The following is a 22072-nucleotide window of genomic DNA, read 5'->3' on the forward strand; positions in this document are numbered from 1 at the left end:
CCATATCAGTGGGCAACTCCAATAAGGGAAACTGTACAGAATTGGGCTCAATTAATTGCATGATAAAAGTCTCAGCAATAGCATCTGTCTTCAACATCCTTCTGATATGATGTAAATGAGCCTGTCCTGGAATTATATCATTCTCTCCTTGTAAGGTTGTAAATTTTCCATCATACATAAATTTCAATTGTAACTTGTCATAATCAGCTATGTGAGGACCAATAGTTTTCAGCCAACTAGCTCCTAAGATAAGATCAGCACCTGATACTGGTAATAAAAACACAGGCAATTGAAACCTGGCATTTTGAGCTTTGATAGTTAACTTTCTAATTATTCCTTCAGCTTCCATATAATTCCCATTTCCCACCATAACCTTAAAAAAAGGTGCTGGTTCCACAGGTAATTTGAGAAATTTAGCCACTCTTGGCTGTAAGAAATTGTCTGAACTGCCCCCATCCACCAAAACCTTAACTGGGAGCTTGTCAACATTAGCCACAAATCGAATTGTGCCTACACCCATACCACCTTTTAAAGCATTCAATGACAAGTGATGATCCTCAAGAATCACCTCCGCATTATTAGCCACACTATCAAATCTGTCTTCACTGTCATGAAATCCAAGCTCAGCATCATCATTCTCAGATTGTAACAACAAAAATTGTCTATTAGGACACTTATGGTTGAATGAAAACTTCTCATCATAGAAATAACATAGGCCTTTCTCTCTTCTCAATTGCATCTCAGCAGGAGTTATTCTTTTGACTGAAGTATTTCAAATAGGAGGTACATTTGGAGTAGGCAGCAATGGGGGTAAACTATTTTTCACTGGATTTTTTTGGACATTATTATGAGTATTAGAAGAAGACAAGTTTGAGTATCTAGGTGAAAATGGAATAGGACGAGTAATAGGCACTATAACATACTTTTCCTCATACAATTTAGCCAAAGCAACAACACGTAACAAATCATTAGGAGCTTGAGCAACCACATCTCTACGCATGTCCTTGTTCAATCCACTAATGAAACAATTAAGTAAGGCCTCATGAGTCAAACCATCAGATCTATGAGCTAATGACATAAATTTCAAATAATAATCAGCAACTGTACCCTGTTGTTAAAGTTTGAATAACTCTACCATAGGACAATCAAAAAGTGAAGGACCAAACTAAGATTCCAACGCACGTCGAAGCTCAGTCCAAGTATTCACCGTCTCCATTCTCTGCAGCATCTGAAACCATGGAATTACATCTTTCTCAAAATGAATTGAAGCTATATCAACACGATCTTGATCTGGAGTATTATGATAGTTGAAGAATTTCTCTGCCTTGAAAATCCATTCCATGACTGGAGTTTGTCCATCAAAATGCGGAAAACCAAATGTAATCTCCTTAACACCATAATTTATTGAAATTTGCGAGGGTGACGAGACTAGAGTGCTGGAATTACGACCTTTTGAGTTCGAGCCACCATTGGCCGTTGTTTAGTTTTGAATCAACAGATCAATTGCTCTCTGCATCAAATCCATACGAGCTTGATTGTCAGCTTGAAATTGATTAAAACGATCCTGTAAACTCTGATCACAAGAACGTTGTTCTTCCATCCAAGATGTGAGGGCGGAAACTTGGGACTGAAGTTGTTGAAGCCTGGTACGTTCATTATGTTCAGCCATGATCTCAATGAAAGCACCAATGTAACGTATAATTGATATTGATAGCAAAAAATAGTGTTTATAACAACAAGGAATGATGTTCACAACAAAATCATAAATAGCTACAGTGTTTCAGCAAAAGGAATGAGGGAAAATCAACAACACAGAGTCAGCGTTTTGCAACTAAACCATCACCGGTTCAGAATAACACCTGAGATTAAGGAGAGTAGAAAGGTTCAGAGAAGGTGTAGAGAAGAAGGAATTAACAGAGGGATCAGAGAAGCATACAGGAAGAGTGTTCACCTTCAACACATAACCTAGAATGAGTATTCACACAACCTTATATTCTCCCTCCTAACACGTGTGCTTTTTCTGACCCCCACATGCAGATCATCAACCACGTGTCCTTCCTTTGTAACTGACTCGCGCCAATTTTCCTTCCTGCTTCCCGCATGTTACACGGACTAACTAGGTTTATACAATAATATAGAACACTCAATGTTTGTACAAAATTGTGTATCTTTTGAAGCCATAAATTGCGGTAGGATATGCATGTGTGGAGGTATTTAATGCAAACCAGGTTGGGCAATTGGTTTTGTTGAAGGCGTTTTTAATCAGGAGAAAACATAGCTACAGATCTAATGCAAATAGTAAAATACGACAGAATCAGGGTTGTTGAACTGTTGAAACTTAAAACAATTAATTTGTTGTAATAACCTATTCTTTCAATTCCTAGTAATAAGTTATGTATTTCTTTCACTTCATCTCATTATATGTCATGCCTATTGAATACATTTGTTACAATTTCTTTCAAATATAATAACTTCTTTTAGCATTTGGGACGCCTGTTTCAACTTTTTAAAAGAATAAAAAATTGAAAAGAATTTAAAATCTAATTAAAATAAAAAAAACTGCTTTGAATAGCTTAATACAAAATCAACTACTTCTTTAGAAAAAAATAATTTTTAAGATTTAAATAAACATAAATCAGATTACCTTTTAATTTGGAAAAGACTTGCTAGCTCTTTACCTAATTAATTTAAGGGACATGATCTATTTTGTCCCTATATTTTATACTCAGTGTTAATTTATATTACTAGACAAAAATATTTTTTATGTCGGTTCAAGATTTTTCATCGCAGTTTTCAAGAAAATCGTCTTACAATGATAATATTTTAAGACGGTTTTTAAAAGAATCGTCTTAGAATGTATTTTTTAAAAATAATTGAGGATTCTAAGATAATTTTTTTAAAAAGAGATATTTTAAGATGATTTTTCAAAGAACCGTCTTAAAATATTTTTTTTAAAAAAATTAAAAATAATTAAGGATTCTAAGACAATTTTTACAAAATTCATCTTAGAATTTTAAAAAATATATAAAAATTGAGGATTCTAAGACAGTTTTTCACATAACCGTCTTAGAATTTCCTACTTTTTAAAAAAATTAAAAAATTTGAAAAAAATTAAAATAATAAATTTCACATGAAAATACAATGAGTCAAGCACCAAAAAGGGAAACCAAAAAATAAAAATCTTTTTCTTCTTCGTAAACATCAACATTAAAAATAATAATGAAAATAATTAGTTAATGCGTGACAATAAAATTATTGTATCATATGTGATCATTTATTATATTTATGGATCAAAGGCAGGGTGTGGACCTCAAATAATTTACAAATTTACAGGAAGATCCAAATTAGGATGTTGCGTTTAAACAATTTTTATTTACAATAATACACAACATGAAGCCAACAAGATGGTGCGTTTAAAAAAAATTTCTAATAAAAAACTATGTAAATAAATGGTATAATTGAAAACTGATGTTAACATAATTTACAATCATAGCAGATTAAAACATATTTTTCATAGTTACAGTTCAAATTTGTTTTTAGATTAAAGGACACATATATACAATTTCATCAAGTGAAGTGTTTTAATCAGTAAAGTATTCAACAAAAAGAGTTTCATACCAAATAACCCCTAAAAGCAGCTTGTGTTTTAATCTAGTCATTACTACAAAAATAGCATTTTACGACTCCTAATCTACGACGGTTGTAACGGGAACCGGCTTAGAAAGTGGTGCGGTGACATTTTTGTAATTATTGTAAGAACAAGAGCATTTTACGACACACATTCTAAGACGGTTAATAAAAACTGCCTTAGAATGTTATACATAACTAAATTTATGACGGGTTTTATAAAAAAAACCGTCTTAATTCAGGAAAACAAAAGCTAAACGTAGCAGACCCTCGCTCGTCCCAACTTCTCTCCTTTCGCACTGAACCTTCCTTTTTCTAACCCTAGTCTCGCGCACGCAGGACCTCTTGCTTCTTCTTGAACCCTAGTCGCACGCACACAGGACCTCTTACTTCTTCTTGAACCCTAGTTGTGCACACGCAACACCCCTTCTTAAATCTCTTCCATATTGAAGCAGACTCTTCGTCGAGTTCGTTCGAACGAGTTGGACCTTCCCAGCTTGCTGGAACTTCTGAATCAAGGACTGCCAGCGGGGCTTTCGCATTTACGTCGACAACAAAGAGATTGGTCTGACTTCGAAGAAACCAGGTAAGTGAGTTACTTACTTAGTTAGGTTAAGCTTGTTTTACGTGATTTGGTGTATTGTTGAACAGAGGTCGTGGGTTCAATATAATGTTCTTTTAGTGCTGATGTTTAACAATGCTTGTTGCAGGGAAGACGCAGGTCATCAATCAGTTGTTGGTGAACAACAACTGCTACCTTGTTTGACTTGGCTGCAAACGGGTCAGTGGGTATTTTTTAATTTTGTGTGGCTCATGTCTTCATGTTAGTTTGCTTTTTTATTTGACAATGATATGTAGTTTAGCAAACTTTATACGTTATAATTGTTCATTTTTTTTCTATTTGATTGCTGAATAAATGCATTGAACACCTCTATTTCTTCTTGTCTTTTGTTTGAGATAGCCCATTTCCTTTCATGAAGGCCTATTATTGAGTCAAAATCCCTTGCTTTGCTATACGTGTACACCACGACATCCCTCTATGGGATTTCATCATGATTATGATCTCATTCCAGTGATCCTTCTTCCCCCTTAAATGACATGGCACATATGCCTTCATCAAACCAACCTCTAGCTGCAATGACTCAACTGTCAACTATCAACTGTGACAGCAAAATGTGAGGGGGGAAGGGGTAATTTTGTGGCTTCACATTTTTTTTGGAAAAATCTAGCATAAAGATAGGTGAGATCTTTGTTACTTTGCTTTCAAGGCCTAAATTGTGTTGATGAGGTCGAAAATTGTGTATCCAATGTTTCAAATTCCCGGTTTACCTTGTCGCACCAATTGGTGACTCAATTGGGTTTACCTTGTCGCGACACCACTCCCTTGCAAGTGATGGTGGGTAACGGTCAGTACTTGGAGTGTACCTCGATTTGTGACGCCATTGCCATTCATATTCAAAACAACATCTTCATCGTTGCCCTTCACGTGCTTCCCATCTCTGGTGCTAATATTGTCTTAGGGGTGCAGTGGCTCAAATCCTTAGGGCCTGTTCTCACTGACTACACTACCCTGACTATGCAATTCTTTTATAAGGGTACCCTGGTCACGTTGCAAGGTGATCCCGAGGCTCACCTGAGCTCATTGACTTCCTCTTAGTTTCATCGTTTGTGCAGAACACAGAATTTCGGGCTCTACTTTCACATCACCATTCTCTCAGAGGACACCTCTGCCTCTCAAGAGACCTTGGCCCCTTCCATTAAAGCATTACTCACCAAATATAGTGTCCTCTTTCAACAACCTCAGACCTTGCCGCCGGCACGCACCACGGATCACCACATCCACTTACTGCCTCAGTCCATGCCGGTGAATGTTCGCCCATATCGTTATCCACATTTCCAAAAGTAGGAAATTGAGTTGCAAGTTGACTCTATGCTTCAAAAGGGCCTGATACAACCCAGTACCAGTCCCTTCTCATCACCGGTGCTCTTGGTCAAGAAGCACGATGGAACTTGGCATTTTTGTGTGGACTACAGAGCTCTGAATTCACTTACGATCAAGGACCGCTTCCCAATTCCAACAATTGATGAATTGCTTGATGAATTGGGAGGAGCACAATGCTTTTCTAAACTTGACCTTTTGCAGGGATACCATCAAATACGAATGCATTCTGCAGATATCCCTAAGACTGCTTTTCGAACTCACCACGGACACTATGAGTTCAGAGTCATGCCCTTTGGGCTCTGCAATGCTCCATCCTCGTTTCAAGCGATGATGAATTTGATTTTCTAGCCATTTCTCCGCCGCTTCGTCATTGTTTTCTTCGATGACATACTCATTTACAGTGGCACCTTTGAAGATCATTTGCATCACCTGGACATGACATTCCAGGTACTCCTTGACAATCAATTTGTTCTTAAGATGTCTAAATATTTTTTTACGCAAACGCAGGTCGAGTATCTGGGACATTTAGTTTCAAGAAGAAGGGTGGAACCCATGGCTGATAAAGTTGTTGCCATTCTCAATTGGCCCCAACCTCTGTCAACGAAAGTCGTGCACAGTTTCTTAGGATTGGTCGGCTTCTACCGCTAATTTATCAAAGGCTATGCCATGATTGTTGATCCCTTGGTCCGAGTCACCACCATTGAACCTTTTCATTGGACCCCTTAGGCTCAACAAGCTTTTGAGAACCTCAAAGCTGCTCTGTCCATAGCTCCAATTCTAACTTTACCTAACTTTCAGGTACCCTTCACCGTGGAGACTGATGCTTCTGGTAATGGTATGGGAGCAGTCCTATCTTAGAAAGGATACCCCATTGCTTACTTCAGCAAACCATTTACTAAGAAGCTTCTGACGACATCCACTTATGTTCGAGAACTGTTTGCCATCACCTCTGCAGTGAAGAAGTGGCGCCAGTACCTCTTGGGCCACCCATTCACGATTATTACAGACCATAGAAGCTTGAAGGAGTTATTGACTCAAGTAATTCAGACCCCTGAACAGCATACGCATTTGGCATGCTTAATGAGATTTGATTATCAAATTCAATATCGATCAAGGACTCATAATCAAGTTGCAGATGCTTTGTCACGGTCACCGGAATATTCTGCATCCACTTTTTTGCTTCTCTAAGTTCCCTGGTTGACCTTCCTTGAATAATTATGGCATCAATTGGCCAACCATCAGCAGTACTGCCGGCAACGACAGGACATTTTGGATTCTCCGGCGACATATCCAGACTTCACCGTCAGTCAGAATCTCATCATCCAGAAGGGTAGAATATGGCTACCCTGTGATCTACCACTCATTCACTCTCTCCTGATCTAATACCACTCCACTCCCATGGGGGGACATACAGGAGTCACAAAAACAATAGCAAGTTTATCGGAGAATTTCACGTGGCCAGGTCTCAAAGCTGATGTCGCGAAATTTGTAGCTAATTGTGCTGAATGCCAATTCACTAAATATGAAACTAAGCGTATCACGGGCTTGTTGTGCCCTCTTCCAATTCCATTCAGACCATGGTAGGACCTCTCCCTTGATTTCATCACTGGTCTCCCTTCCTTTCAAGGTAAAAATGTATTCCTTGTGGTTGTTGACCGTTTTTCAAAGGGGATTCACTTGGGCATTTTACCTTAGGCTCACACAGCTCACATGGTAGCCTTGTTGTTCATCGACATTGTTGTCAAACTCCACGGCATTCCCAGGAGCTTAGTTTCAGATCGTGATATGAACCCTCATGGCACAAGGGCTGACTTAGGATCGTCTAGGATTAAACCTTGATGGAAAATGCGGAAATTGATTAAGGAAAGGATGGAAAATAAGGTGGTTAATTTCGTGGGTCTTAATAAGGTGGTTCTTGGCATAAAATGGATGAATGGGATGGTAAAACGTAGGTTAAGTGGTGGCTGGACAGAAATATAGAAATGGCAATAACTGAAGCTACAGGGCTCCAAATGAGGTGATTCCAAAACGAGATGAAAGGTCTCGTTTTGAAATTCAATTTAGGCTCAAGAATCACTTAATTTGAGTGCGTAAAATGGGAGTTATGGCCACGAGATAATTTTGGGCAGAGGTAGATTTTCTGGAATTGTGGTTTGAAAGAACAAGGGTGAAGATGAAAGGAAGGAAAGAATCACTCTTTCCAGCGAGGGCAACACACAAAGGTTGTGAAAGTCCTTTGATACAGCCAGGGTATTCTTGAATCACTCAAGAATTTAGGAGAATCACTCTCACTAAGATAAAAGAGATAAACTTTAATTTTCTGAATAAAACTCAACTTGTGTTTATTGATAAAAAGGTTCAGCTTATATAGAAGCTTTACAGCAGATTTTAGTAATGACCCACTAACCTAGAATTAAAATAACTTAATGCCATTAACCTAGGGAATTAAAAAAAAACTTAATGGTTGAGTGTAACTGAAATTGTGGCAACCAAAAGTCACCCCCAACAGCCAAAGTCAGCCACTATTTGGTCTCCCAAAAGGCTGATGCCTAGGTTGCCAATTGGGCCCTTATTACAACTTGAACTAAACCTAACTAAAGCCCTTTTAGTTGATTAACTCAAAACATATTTTTGGTCAGCCAACTTTACAAGGATTGGGCCATTATTTAGATAAACTAAACACTCTAAAATTGAGACAAAGTGGTGTCATTTAGTCCTCCTCCATTTGGGCCATGATACAACTCACAACCTTGGACTTTCTCCTTGAAACTTGGGCTTGTATTCAAATAGTATGGACAACACTTGTTGAAGAGCTTCCTTGGCTTTCCTTGCTCTAGCCCTTGTCATAGGTCCTCCAAGTCCTTCAAGTGGATCCTTGCCCTTGCTCTTGGTCATGTCCTCATCAGATCGCGATCCCTTACTCATCAGTGGCTTCTAGCAAGAACTCTTTAGACTAAGTGGGACTCATCTTCGAATGAGTTCCTCCTACCATCCTTAGAGTGATGGTCAGGCAGAGGTAATGAACAGGGTGATAGAACAATACTTGCGTGCCTTTGTACATCGTCGGCCGGCAACATGGGGCAAGTTCTTGCCATGGATTGAGTTATCTCATAATACTTCATGGAACAGTGGCACGAGCTCCACACCTTACGAGATAACATTTGTACGCAAGCCCTTCTCATTTCCAGATTATCTAGCGGGCTCCTCCAGGATTGACTCTGTAGATGACCTTCTAACAACTCGCGATGAAGTGTTTGCTAGCATTCGCTGGAAGTTGATCAAAGCTCAAGCTTACATGAAGAAAACCGCATATGCTAAATGTCGAGAAGTTACTTATGATCTTGGCAGTTGGGTCCTATTGAAGCTCTGACCTTACCGCCAACGATCTGCAAAGGAAGCATAGGCTGGGTCTGGAAAGCTTGCTAAACGTTTCTATGGACCTTTTTAAGTCATTGATCATGTTGGCAAAGTTGCAAATCGTTTGAAGCTACCTGATACAGCCCGTATTCATCCAGTGTTCCATTGTTCTCTCTTAAAGCCTTTCCATGGTGACCCAACTTCAAGCACAGCTGCTCCACTTCCGGAACACTTTCTCAATGATCAGCCACTCATTTCCCCGTTAGCAATATTGGATTATCGTCGCCACTCGGAGAAGGCTCATAGGAAGTGCTAGTGCAATGGAAGGGATTATCTCCTGATGAGACTTCCTGGGAAGATTGGGCACAACTCCAACAAGATCATCACCTTGAGGACAAGGTGATTCTCCAAGGGCCGAAGGAAGTTGATAGCAGGGTAGCAACAACATCAGCATCAAAAGGGCAAAGAGGGGAAATAGACAATGGAGGAGTAAAATAGCAAAAGCAAAGAGGAGAGTTACCAGGCCTGCATACCTCAGGGATTATGCCTAAAATGCAATGCAAATGATGAGGAGCTGAGCTGGCAATGCAAGATTTGCTAAATTCTAGTTGTCTCCTGCTAGGATGCATCCATAACCAATTTTGTAATGAAAATATTCCTAGAAGATATGGACAATTCCTTTAGCAGCAGGCATTATATATACATATGTAAATAACTAGCAAAATCAATAAGAACAATTACACTCCTCTCATTTCTTCTATCAGCTTTCCTTACCTTTTCTTCCTCATTGAAGGTCCTGGCCCTCGAAGCCCAGGTTGTTAGCACTAGCACCCTTATCAGGTTGCCGGAGGAAACAAAACAAATCAGAAACTTTAGTCCCGTATGTATCCACAGCCACCGCAAGAAAGGGTAAGAGAATATGGAGCTCAAAGGCAAAGCGAGAAGATGGCTTCACGAGTATCAATGTTTTTGGATGTGAAAAGAAATTGTTTTTCTGCATAACCATGAACATCAAGCTTTACTGGAAAAGATATTGACACAAAACCATTCTACAATTCCAATCTTAATACGAAAAATGTAAGAAAAGAGAACAAAAAGATAGAGAACAAATACGATACAATTCAAAAATGAAAAGTCCGATTTATCTGCTATAATCCAAAATGTATCATTTAAAAATACTAGTCCACCAAAGCAATTAATGTTCCCAACTTGACAATCGAGGACAAATACCATACAATTAAAATAAAAAGTTTACTTATCATTGTCATATGACAATGTATATATGCGTGAAATTAAAACTTTATGTCACATGACCGCAATTCTTTATCACTAGTATATGATTTTGTCATAATTAGATCCTTATTTATTTCCTTTACGATCTAATTAAACAAATTTGTTGTCGTGCATGCAAGCACATAAATATATTTGAAGCATTTGGTAAGAGAAAAAATTTTCATGTTTAAAATTATGAATTTTGAGAATTATATATATTTCTTGTAAATGAATAAAATAAATAATAAATATGAAAAAACTAAAAACTTTTCTTCCATCAAACGTTTTCCTTAAGTAAAAAATAAATAAATAAAAAATACACAGACAACTTACAGATATGCTATGTGTTGATGATATTAAGAGGTGTTAAATTCGTAATCAACTGTTTCAATTGCGAGTGCTAGTATGCAACATTCAACCTTCTCATTGTATGTGTTCTTATTGTATGGGGCTATTGTTGGTTCATAATACTACGTAGGCAGTACCTACAGTACGGGACTAATACTTTGTGAGTCATGATCGAAAATTAAGTGCTTCAGCAATTTAATTATAGCAAAATTGGGTAAAAGGAGGCAGTCATGTTTTCTTTCAAGACTTTGATCACAAGTTTACAGTCAGAGATACTGAAGATCTAAGGAGATAAATTCCTGCTATTCAACACACAAATGATACACGATCAAGTAAAAAAAAACATAACTTATACGCTTATTACAACACACGAATTGAAAGAGTAAACTTGTCACACCAAATTTTTCAGCATGTTCAACATCACGTTCAGCAACACCAAAGGGACAAAAATAGAATGCAGTAGAAGAATGACCTCAACTGAAATGGCGTTCACTATATGGGACAGCAACTTGACACCTGTATGTTGTTCCACATAAATATTAGGTTAGGGATTATCAGATTGAAGATTATGATACAATTTTTCATAAAGTAGCACCTAACTTCTAAAAATATATAATCATAATGTGATTCAAAAAAACATATTATCTTAAAATAATCTCTAAAGCAATGTATTAGATTAAGATAAAAATATACAATTTTGGAAATGTAATATGCTTAGTTTAAGTTTTTTATTTGCTTAGTGGAATGATTATAATTTTTAAACTCTATTATTTACGTTTTATTTCTCAGTTTTTTTTTCATTTCAAATACTATGTTATTTCTTTGTTATGTCAAATCTAAATATAAATTACATTTAGTTTAAATTATCTGTTTTAATTTGGAGAAAAACTGAGTGTTGTGTTTCAAAAAAATTAAACATATTTTTTAACCACATATTTTTTAGTTAAGGTAAAGATCACAATTATCATTCACGGAAAAATAATTATTATTTACGAAAAACAATCATATTCAAGATTATTATATACAAAGGATTATATGTATTAAAATTATTCATATAAATTATTTTACATAATTTATAAAAACTATACAAATTCATTTGTACATATAAGTAATACAAATTTTTTATTGTAATATAAGTAATACAAGCTTCTTTGGAGATGGAGGCATTGGACACCATCTCAAGCATGATTTCATCTAAACCTTGATAAAATTAAGAAGGTAAGTACTTGTTGATCCTTCTTCTTCATCCTCAACAAAGTCTCTTTTTCAATTCATTTTATGGTAAAGAAACCTCATTTTCAGGTTGCGTAGAACCTTTCTCCACAACCGCCTAAGCATCTTGGGAACCAAGCAGAGCCTTCATGTGGCAACACCAATTATCATAATTTTCTTTTATAACACGAGGGAATTGAAACAAGTTCAAAGTCATTATTTGTCATCTCTCGCCTTACTAGTGCTTCACTCTTCTTATTAAGTGTTTCACTCAATTCTCATGACCTAGGCTCTGATTTCACTTTGTAAAAAAAAGAGTATTTTTATAGGAGCAGTTAAAAAAAAATTACGAAGTATTTTTTACATAATACTTTTGTCTATTTATACTTTTTTTTTACAATTAAACATCTAATACCATAACTTTTAATCAAGTTCACCTGGGTCATGTAATTTATTTTTGTCTTTATTTAAGAAAAAAGTATTATTTCAATTATGGAACATGTAAAATTTTTATTGATAATTAACTAATTTTTTAATAGAAAATTTAAAAACTAAAAGATGTAGTTTAATATTTTGCTAAAAAATTAAAAGCAATGACACTAAAAAAAATATAAAGAAGTATATCCTAAAAGCATTTCGTAAAAACAAAATGCTAATTCCGGAGTTATGTCATTACTATATATCATTAAAATGTTATAATTTATAGAATAGAATTTAATATTAGAAATTTTGAGAAAGCTAGATATATGCCCAACTTGGGAGCGGGCTATCGTGGTTCATTAAATTTGGTGGTCCATTTTGGATCATGTTTTATTCACCATGCATCGACTTTATTAGTAGGTTTAATTATTTATTTATTGTCTACAATATTATGATTTGTATAGTTTAATCTTTGAAAGTGGTTTTTTAGTGTTTATAGTTTACATTTTTTTTAATTCTTATGATTTAAAAATAATTTTTTTAATTTTTATAGTTTGTATTTTAATTCTGTTTTAATTAGTATAGTTTGAAAGTGATCTTTTTAGTATCTATAATTATATTTTAATTACCTTTCAATTTTTATTACAACAAAAATTATAAAAATAATTAACTGCAAATTAATTATAAATTATCAACTATTTTTTAGTACAAATTATCTTGTGATAAATTAGTTATGAATTACTTGTTAATATTTTTGTAGTTAATTATAATTGATAATATTGCTCATATTTTGATGGTAAAAACTAAAAGGAAATTAAAATATAAAATATAAGGACTAAAAATACATTTTCAAACTATAGGGAATAAAAGAGAATTAAAATACAAATGATAAGGACTAAAAAATTACTTTCAAACTACATGGATTAAAAGAGAATTAAAATATAAATTATAGAAACTAAAAATTTTACTTTAAAATTATAAAAAAAATATACAAATGATAAAATTATAAGAACTAAATAAATAATTAAGCGTTGCTAGAATATGCAACGTTGTAAACTGGTTTAAAAAAACAGTTTTAACAAGTTTAAAATAATTCAAGTAATTAAATTGTATTATTTTTACAACAATGTATTTTACTCGAGTACACTTTAATTTATTGACCATTTAAATACATTAGAGGCATTACGTCAGAGAGTGGTCGTCGGCAGAAACAAAACAAATAAAAAACTTTAGTGTAGTATGTATCCACAGTCACCGCAAGAAAGGGGAAAGAGAATATGGAGACTCAAAGGCAAAGTGAGAAAATGGCTTCACAAGTATTAGTGTTTTGGATGTGAAAAGAAACTGCTTTTCTGCATAAGCATGAACATTGAGCTTTACTGGAAAAGATATTCACACAAAACCATTCTACAATTTCAATCATAATACGAAAAATGTGAAAAAAGAGAACAAAAATATAGAAAACTTTATATATCCACGTTTGGTCCAACAACCAACATCATTTCCAGATTCTATAAAATCAAAGAGAACAAAAACTATCAGTCAATAAAGGATGTAGAAAAGCTATCAAAATTTAACTTTCCCACTTCAAAATAAAAAATAAAAAAGGGAACTAAAATTAAATCAATCGTCGGATTTTGGCGAAAGGTGGAAGCTGCTCGTCACGATTTCGTGTGGTGTCAACATCTCGTCATCGTCGACCACAATAAATACATTTGTGGCGTTTAGTAAAAAATCATGAATTCTTTTAATCATATGAGTAAATAAAACTTCTTTAGATGGTATTATTGAGAATTTTTAGATGAGTTTTTTAAAAATCAAAGAATTGCTTATATTTTTATCTGTTATTTTAATTATTTATCACATCATATAATTTAATAAAAAATTACATGTTGTTATTATAGTAAAGAAAAAAGTAAACATAAGAAAGTAAATTTTTTTAAAAAGTAAACATGATGTTATTATAAAAAAGAAAAAAGTAAACACGTGAAAAAGTTTTCGTGAATATTATTTTTTTAAATACATAACAAATATGGAAAACTAATAAGTTTTCCAACCTATTATTTCTGAAAAATAAAAAATTTATTTCATATAAAATGTTATTTAGGATAAAATTTAAATTAAAAAAAAATAAACGGACAAATGACAGACATGCCATGTGTTCATGATATTAAGAGGAGTTAAATTCGTAATCAACTGTTCGAATTCCGAGACCACGTTAGCAACCTTCTAACTGTATGTGTTCTTATTGTATGGGGTTATTATTGGTTCATGATACTACCTACGCAGTACTTACTGTACGGGACTAATACTGTGAGTCATGATCGAAAATTAAGTGCTTCAGCAATTTTTAGCAAAATTGGGTAAAAGGAGACAGTCATGTTTTCTTTCTAGACTTTGATCAAAAGTTTACAGTCAAAGACATACTAAAGGAAACTACAAGTCTACAAGTTCTTACATGCAATTTAGCTGGTACACTAAAGTTATAAGTATATACATTCCTGCTATATATTCAACATACAAATGATACAAGATAAGTAAAAAAATACATAACTTATACGCATATTACAAAACACGAATTGAAAGAGTAAACTTGTCACATCAAATTTTTCAACATGTTCAACATCACGTTCAGCAACACCAAAGGGACAAAAATAGAATGGAGTAGAAGAATGACCTCAACTGAAATGGCGTTCATTATATGGACATCAACTTGACACCTGTATGTTGTTCCACAAATATCAGGTTTGGGATTATCAGATTGAAGATTATGATAAATTTTTCATAAGGTAACACCTAACTTGTAAAATTCAAAGCACTTTAAAAATTCACTTACCTGCTATATATTCCCAGTGTGGACTGATTCTCAGTTCCTTTAACGATGCAGATTGTATCGTCTTGTATTTGCATTAGATCTGTTGCTCTTCTTTCTCACTCTTTGATTAAGAATGCATTCAACAAAACTGATTGACCATTCTGGTTTCCGAAAGAAGAAGACAATATATCCCAATAGTATTCCAAATACCCCTCCACATGCATATCCCATAACTACGGGTTTCCAACCAAACCTGAGTTCTTCATCATGCTGAAATGTTGCTGAATCTGTTGACAGTTTTTCATCATTGAGGCAAGATTTTGAAAAAGGCAACCCACATAGCCCTTGATTGCCTTCATAGGAATCATTCTGGAATGTGTCGAACTATTTACCTATTGATATCCCCACCAGATGGTTTTTTCAAAGGTTTAAGACCGAGAGGAATTGAAGACTGGTCAATGCCTTTGGAATCTCACCCATGAGCATGTTTGAAGAGAGGTCTAACCATTCTAGATGTTATGGAAGTGATGAAGAACAAACAAGAACCGCAACAACAAATGCAGCAGAAAACTATATCATACACACAGTTTTGCAGCAAGGTGAAAGAAAGAGAGAAAGATGAGGAACAACACACAGAATTTTACGTGGTTCACCCTTGAGTAAGGCTACATCCACGGGAGGAAAAACAGAAAGTTTTTCTTACTGATGCAATACACAAGTGGAAGCTTGTTAAAAATACAGGGCATCCTTGCCTTATATAAGTAGAGGACAAAACAAAAAAATAACAAAATAAACTTTCATATGGATTTTGGTCACAGCCCAACAATTCAGCACCTTGAATTAACATCCATATAAAACACAAACTGCACCCTCCAAGCATACATGAACTCAACCCCAACAATCAACATTGAGCAAGCTTAAGCAGTGATCAAACTTGCTCTTTGGAACTGGCTTTGTGAACATATCAGCAAAATTGTGCAGAGTGTTGATCTTATGAACCTTGATTCTTCTTTCTGACTGAATGAAGTGATATCTAACATCTATATGCTTGGTTCTATCATGATAAACCTGATCCTTGGCCAAGCATATAACACTAAGGCTATCATAGTAGATGTTAGCATATTCTTGATTAATTCCGAGATCATTTATCAGACCTCTCAGCCAAATTCCTTCCTTTGCAGCTTCAGTAAGAGCCATATATTCAGTCTCAGTAGTTGAGAGGGAAACAAAAGGTTGAAGTGTTGCCTTCCAACTCACCAAGCAGCCACCAAGGGTGTAAGCATACCCTGTTAGGGACCTTCTTTTGACAAGATTAGCAGCAAAATCAGCATCAGAATAGCCAGTGAGACAGCAATCTAAGTTAGATCCATAGATCAACCCTACATCTGCAGTCCTTTTAAGATATCTGAAAATTCTCTTCACAGCCTTCCAATGTTCCTTCTGAGGTTGGTTTAAGAACCTACTAACCATGCTAACAACACAAGCAAGGTCAGGTCTGGTGCAGACCATGGCATACATGAGATTGCCAACAACACTTGAGTATGGAACCTTTGACATATAGTCCTGATCAGCCTGAGCTTGAACCTTTATCACAACAGACAACTTCTCTTTTTCTGAAAGGGGAGTACTGATAGGTTTATAATCAGTCATTCCAAACCTCACAAGTATCTTCTGAATGTAGTCCTTTTGAGACAAAAATAGCTTTTTCTGAGTTCTGTCCTTATAGATCTCCATTCCTAAGATTTTCTTTGCAGACCCTAGATCTTTCATATCAAATTCACCCCTCAGGAGGATCTTCAGATTTTGTATATCACACATGTTTTTTGCTGCAATAAGCATGTCATCTACATAGAGTAGAAGATAGATCATTGATCCATCCTCCACCTTGTTGTGATAAACACAACAGTCATAGAGACTTCTCTTGAATCCTTGGCTGGTCATAAAGCTATCAAACCTTATGTACCATTGCCTTGGAGATTGTTTCAATCCATACAAGGACCTCTGCAGTTGAAAAACATACCTTTCTTTTCCTTGAACTTCAAACCCTTCAGGTTGTTTCATTCGAATATTTTCTTCCAATCTTCCATGGAGAAAAGTAGTTTTGACATCAAGTTGTTCAAGTTCCAAATCTTGGTTTGCCACTATAGCAAGCAAAACCCTGATGGATGTATGTCTGATCACAGGTGAAAAGATTTCGTTGAAATCTATTCCTTCTTTCTGGCTGAATCCCTTAGCAACTAACCTAGCCTTGTATCTTATCTCTTCCTTTTCTGAAAGACTAGGTTTCCTCTTGAATATCCACTTGCAGCCTACCACATGTCTTCCTTTAGGTGGTTCAACAAGTTTTCAGGTTTGATTCTTATATAGAGATTCCATTTCCTCTTTCATAGCTAAAACCAATTTTCAGCTTCAGGATGATTGATAGCTTTTTTGTAGGTGGCCGGTTCATTTGAATCTATTTCTTCAGCTGCATGTAATGCATAGGCAGCCATGTCTTCAAAGCCATATCTCTCAAGAGGCTTACTGACCCTCTTAGGTCTCTGACTAATTCCAGGATTGAGCTGTGCAGGCTCGGGTTCAGCATTCTGATGAGCCTCATTTGCATTGGAATCTTCTGATTGCTCACCTTCTTGAGGAACAGGAGATGTATCTATATGAACCCCTTTTTCGGAGTGTTTGGTTGTAGATTCTACATCTTTTTCTAGAGGAGAGTGGCAGCTCTGTGTTCCAACAATTGGAACCTCAATTTTTGGTTGGAGCAGATGTGATTCATCAAAAATTACATCTCTGTTGAGAAGAACTTTCCTTTCAGAGGGTGACCAGATCCTGTAACCTTTCACCCCATCACCATAACCCATGAACAGGCCCTTTTCTTGATTTAGGTGCCAGCTTTCCTTCATTGACATGATAATAGGTATTGCAGCCAAATACTCTTAGATTTGAGTAGTTTACTGTTTTGCCATTCCAGATTTCAATAGGAGTTTTTAGTCCTATAGCAGTAGAGGGTGTTCTATTGATTAGAAAACAAGTTGTATTGATAGCTTTTCCCCAAAAGCTTCTGTTGAGACCAGCATTAGACAATAGGCATCTTGTTCTTTCCAGAAGTGTTCTGTTCATTTGTTTAGCAACTCCATTTTGCTGAGGAGTGTTCCTAACAGTAAGTTGTCTAGCAATCCCTTCATTTCTACAGAATTTGTTAAATTCTGTTGAGCAAAACTCCAAGCCATTATCAGTTCTGAGTCTTTTAACTTTCCTTTCAATTTGTTTTTCAATCAGTGCCTTCCATTCTTTGAAGCATTTGAAAGCTTGACTCTTCTGACTCATGATGTAGATCCATGTCATCCTTGAGTAGTCATTAATTATGGACAAAAAATACCTTCCATCACCTAGTGAAGGTACTTTTGCAGGCCCCCAACAATCAGCATGAATCTAATCAAGAGTTCCTTTGGTGGTGTGAATTGCTTTAGGAAATTTAATCCTATGTTGCTTGCCGAAAACACAGTGCTCACAAAATTTAAGTTAATCCAGTTTCTGATTTCCCAACAGCTGTTGTTTTTGAAGTATCATCATACCTTTTTCACTCATATGACCTAGCCTCATGTGCCACAATTGAGTTAAGTCAGGTATGCTCTTATTGGATTTGATGCAACAACTACTAGACCATCCTCAATACATGTTGTACCTTGAAGTATATAGAGATTACCCCTCTTTATACCCTTCATCACCATTGTAGAGCCTTTCTGAATTTCCATGACCCCATTTTCAGTGCTTCATTTGAACCCCTTTCCATCCATAATACCTATGGAGATTAGATTCTTTTTCAGCTCTAGAACATGCCTAACTTTAGTGAGCCCAAACATGTTGTTCCTTCAACAAAGAACGCATCTTGATGTGCCACAGATTGAAGTTGTTCTTTCCATTGAATTTCTCAATCTTGATTGTGTTTGACATGATTTCTTGAGTGTTCTTGATCACAGTGAAGCAGCGAAAGAACCAGAAACAAGACTCCTGCAGCTTGATCTTTGTATTCAAACGAGAATCTTGAATTCCCTTGATCGCAACTTGAGCTCTTGATACCAATTTGTTATGGAAGTGATGAAGAACAAACAAGAACTGCAATAATAGATGTAGCAGAAAACTATGTAACACACATAGAGTTTTGCAGCAAGGTGAAAGAAAGAGAGAAAGAAAAGGAAAAACACACAGAATTTTACGTGGTTCACTCTTGAGTAAGGCTATATCCACGGGAGGGAAAACAGAAAGCTTTTCTTACTGATGCAATACACAAGTGGAAGCTTGTTAAAAATACAGGGCATCCTTGCCTTATATAAGCAGAGGACAAAACAAAAAATAACAGAATAAACTTCCATATGGATTTTGGTCATAGCCCAACACTAGATTTTCCAAACCACCAAAGTTTTGTGGAATAACACTAGTGATTCTGTTGTGGGAAAGGTTAAGCCCTTTGAGTGACTTTAATTCTCCAATGATTGCTGGAATCACTCCTCCAAATCTATTATTTGACAAATCAATAGTTGTGAAAGTAGTTAAGATCCTCTCCAGTTCATAAGTGTTTCCTTTTATGGTGATTACCACTGAATCATAGTAACTAGAAGAATAGTGTTTGCCCCTCATATATTGCAGACCATTATCGACATTCACCATCATTCCCTTGAAGTCTTTTATGCAAGCTGTTGGAAAATTGCCACTGAAATTATTGTTGGAGATGTAGAAAACCTGCAACATGGGAAAAACATTCTTCAATTTCAAACAATTGATGGTACCATTGAACCTATTAGCACGTAAAACAAGGACTTGCAGTTGCTAAAGCGACTCCAGAAAAGTTGGAAATGTATCTTGTATATTATTTTCTCCAAGGTCCAAAACTCTTAGCTGTTTGCACATGACAACAGACCGAGGTAATGGTCCCTCCAATTGATTGCCATTAAAATTCATAGTCTCCAATGCTTCTATCTCAAGAGAGTTTTTCGGTATCATTCCACTAAGGTTGTTCGTTCGTAGATCCAAAACTGAAAGGTAAGGAAAGGTTCCAAGGCATTGAGGAAGCTTTCCTGCCAAGTTGTTATGAGACAAGTCGAGCATTTGAAGGGAGCTTGCGTTGCAAATAGTTGAAGAAATGTGTCCAGTCAATTTGTTATGTGAGACTGAAAAGAATTTGGTGCCTGATGGGGGAATTGGAATATCTCCTTGCAACATGTTGAAGCTAAGGTCAATGTAATGTATCGACGCCCATGAGAGCGAGAGATACCCAACTGATGTTAGAAGGTTATGAGAAAGGTCAAAAACAGACAAAGTATCTTTCCCTGTGCTATTAAACCATTTTGGAATCCTGCCATGAATTTGGTTCTTTGATAGATCTAAATATTGAAGATTGGGAAAGGTGTAGTCACCCCTGGTACTGTTGAAACTGAGGTAGAGAAAATTATTGTCAGAGAGATCAAGAATTTCTAGAAATTGCATATTCAAAACTTTGTGAAAATCTACAAGGCCACTCAAGTGGTTTGATGATAGTCTCAACACAGTGAGATTGTGTAGATGAAACATTGAGTTGGGATATTACCTTGTAGCTTGTTATAAGAGAGATCACAATAATACAAGGAAAAAGAAGAGAATTCACCAATTGGTCCTGTAAGCTGATTTCCGTAAAGAGATAAGCGTAACAACGATGACAAAGAAAAGCACCATTGGGGAATTGTTTCGTGCAGGGAGTTACCAGACAAATCCAGATAAATGGGGATTGTTTCGTGCAGGGAGTTACCAGACAAATCCAGATAAATTAAATTAGAAATTAAAGTCCACTAATTTTGTCTGGCATTGGGCCAACTAATTTATTGTCGGAACAATCTAAATCACTAAGCTTAGTTAGCCCAAACAATGATGATGGCAACTGGCCCACTAGGTTGTTTCCAGAAAGGTATAAATATTCTAATTTGCTAAGCTTGTCAAACAAATCGGGGATCTCACCACCAAAATTATTATTTGAAAGATCTAAGTAAGTAAGATGTTGAAGATTTGAAAGTGATGATGGAATCTCACCGCTGAAATTGTTGAGACCAAGGTTTAAGTGTTTTAGTTGCGTGAGATTAGATAAAAACAGAGGAATAGGTCCTTCTAAGTAAGTTGAATGAAAATCCAAATAGTTAAGAGACTCCAAATGGCTAATGGAATTGGGGAGTTTTCCTGAAAAACCTGTGAAAGAGAGATCCAAGTATCTAAGAGGAGTGCTCCGATTGAACTCCGGAAGTTCACCTTGGAGATTCCAATTGTCAGACAAGTCAAGCTTTTGAAGATTGGCTAAACAGAGTATGTTATTTGCTAACTTCCCTTGCAATCATGTATATGGAAGACTAAAAGAGACTAATCTTGAGAGGTGGGAGATTTTAGAAGGAATAACACCACTAAATGCAGAGAAATATAGGTTTAGATGAGTAAGAGCCACAAGATCACCAAAGCCGTTAGGCATTGGAGAATTGGAAAAATGATTGAAGGCAAGGTTGAGTTTTTGAAGATGAATGAGGTTGAAGAGAGTGGTTTTGGGATGAAATTCACCTTGAAGGCAACTGCAGCTAAGGTCTATGCCAATTACGTGACCTGACTTGGTGTCACAACTCATCCCATCCCACAAGCAGCAATTCGTACCAATGGGTGGCGTTAATTTAAAGCCAATGGCTTCAGAAACAGAAATATATGGTCCCATATTCTGGAAATTGACCACACACGATAACATGACTAAATTTGCCGTGTGGAGCCTGCTGTATATATAGCAAACACTTGTTACATGTCACAAACTCACAACGTGTTGCATGTGGGCTATACTTTTTAATTGTTTCATTCTTTATTAAGGTTGTGATGGTATTAAAAATAATAAAAATAAAAATGTATTGTCTGTTTAAATGAATATAAATTTAAAAAACAGAGCTTAGATTTATTATTTATGTTATAAATAATTTTTATTTAGGATATTAAAGCAAAAATAAAATTAAGCAATAAACATTTTCCTCTCATTTGATGTCTATCTAGGAAAACATTGTATTAAACATTATTTTTTCATCTTAAAT

General features: G+C 35.7%; 1 pseudogene; it reads right to left on the reverse strand.

Annotated features, from left to right (window-relative positions):
* Positions 1–19233: 19233 nt before the first annotated feature.
* LOC114383644 lies at positions 19234–21725 on the reverse strand (annotated as a pseudogene).
* Positions 21726–22072: the final 347 nt, after the last annotated feature.

Source organism: Glycine soja, chromosome 14 (genome assembly GCF_004193775.1).
Source record: "Glycine soja cultivar W05 chromosome 14, ASM419377v2, whole genome shotgun sequence".
Taxonomy (NCBI): Eukaryota; Viridiplantae; Streptophyta; class Magnoliopsida; order Fabales; family Fabaceae; genus Glycine; species Glycine soja.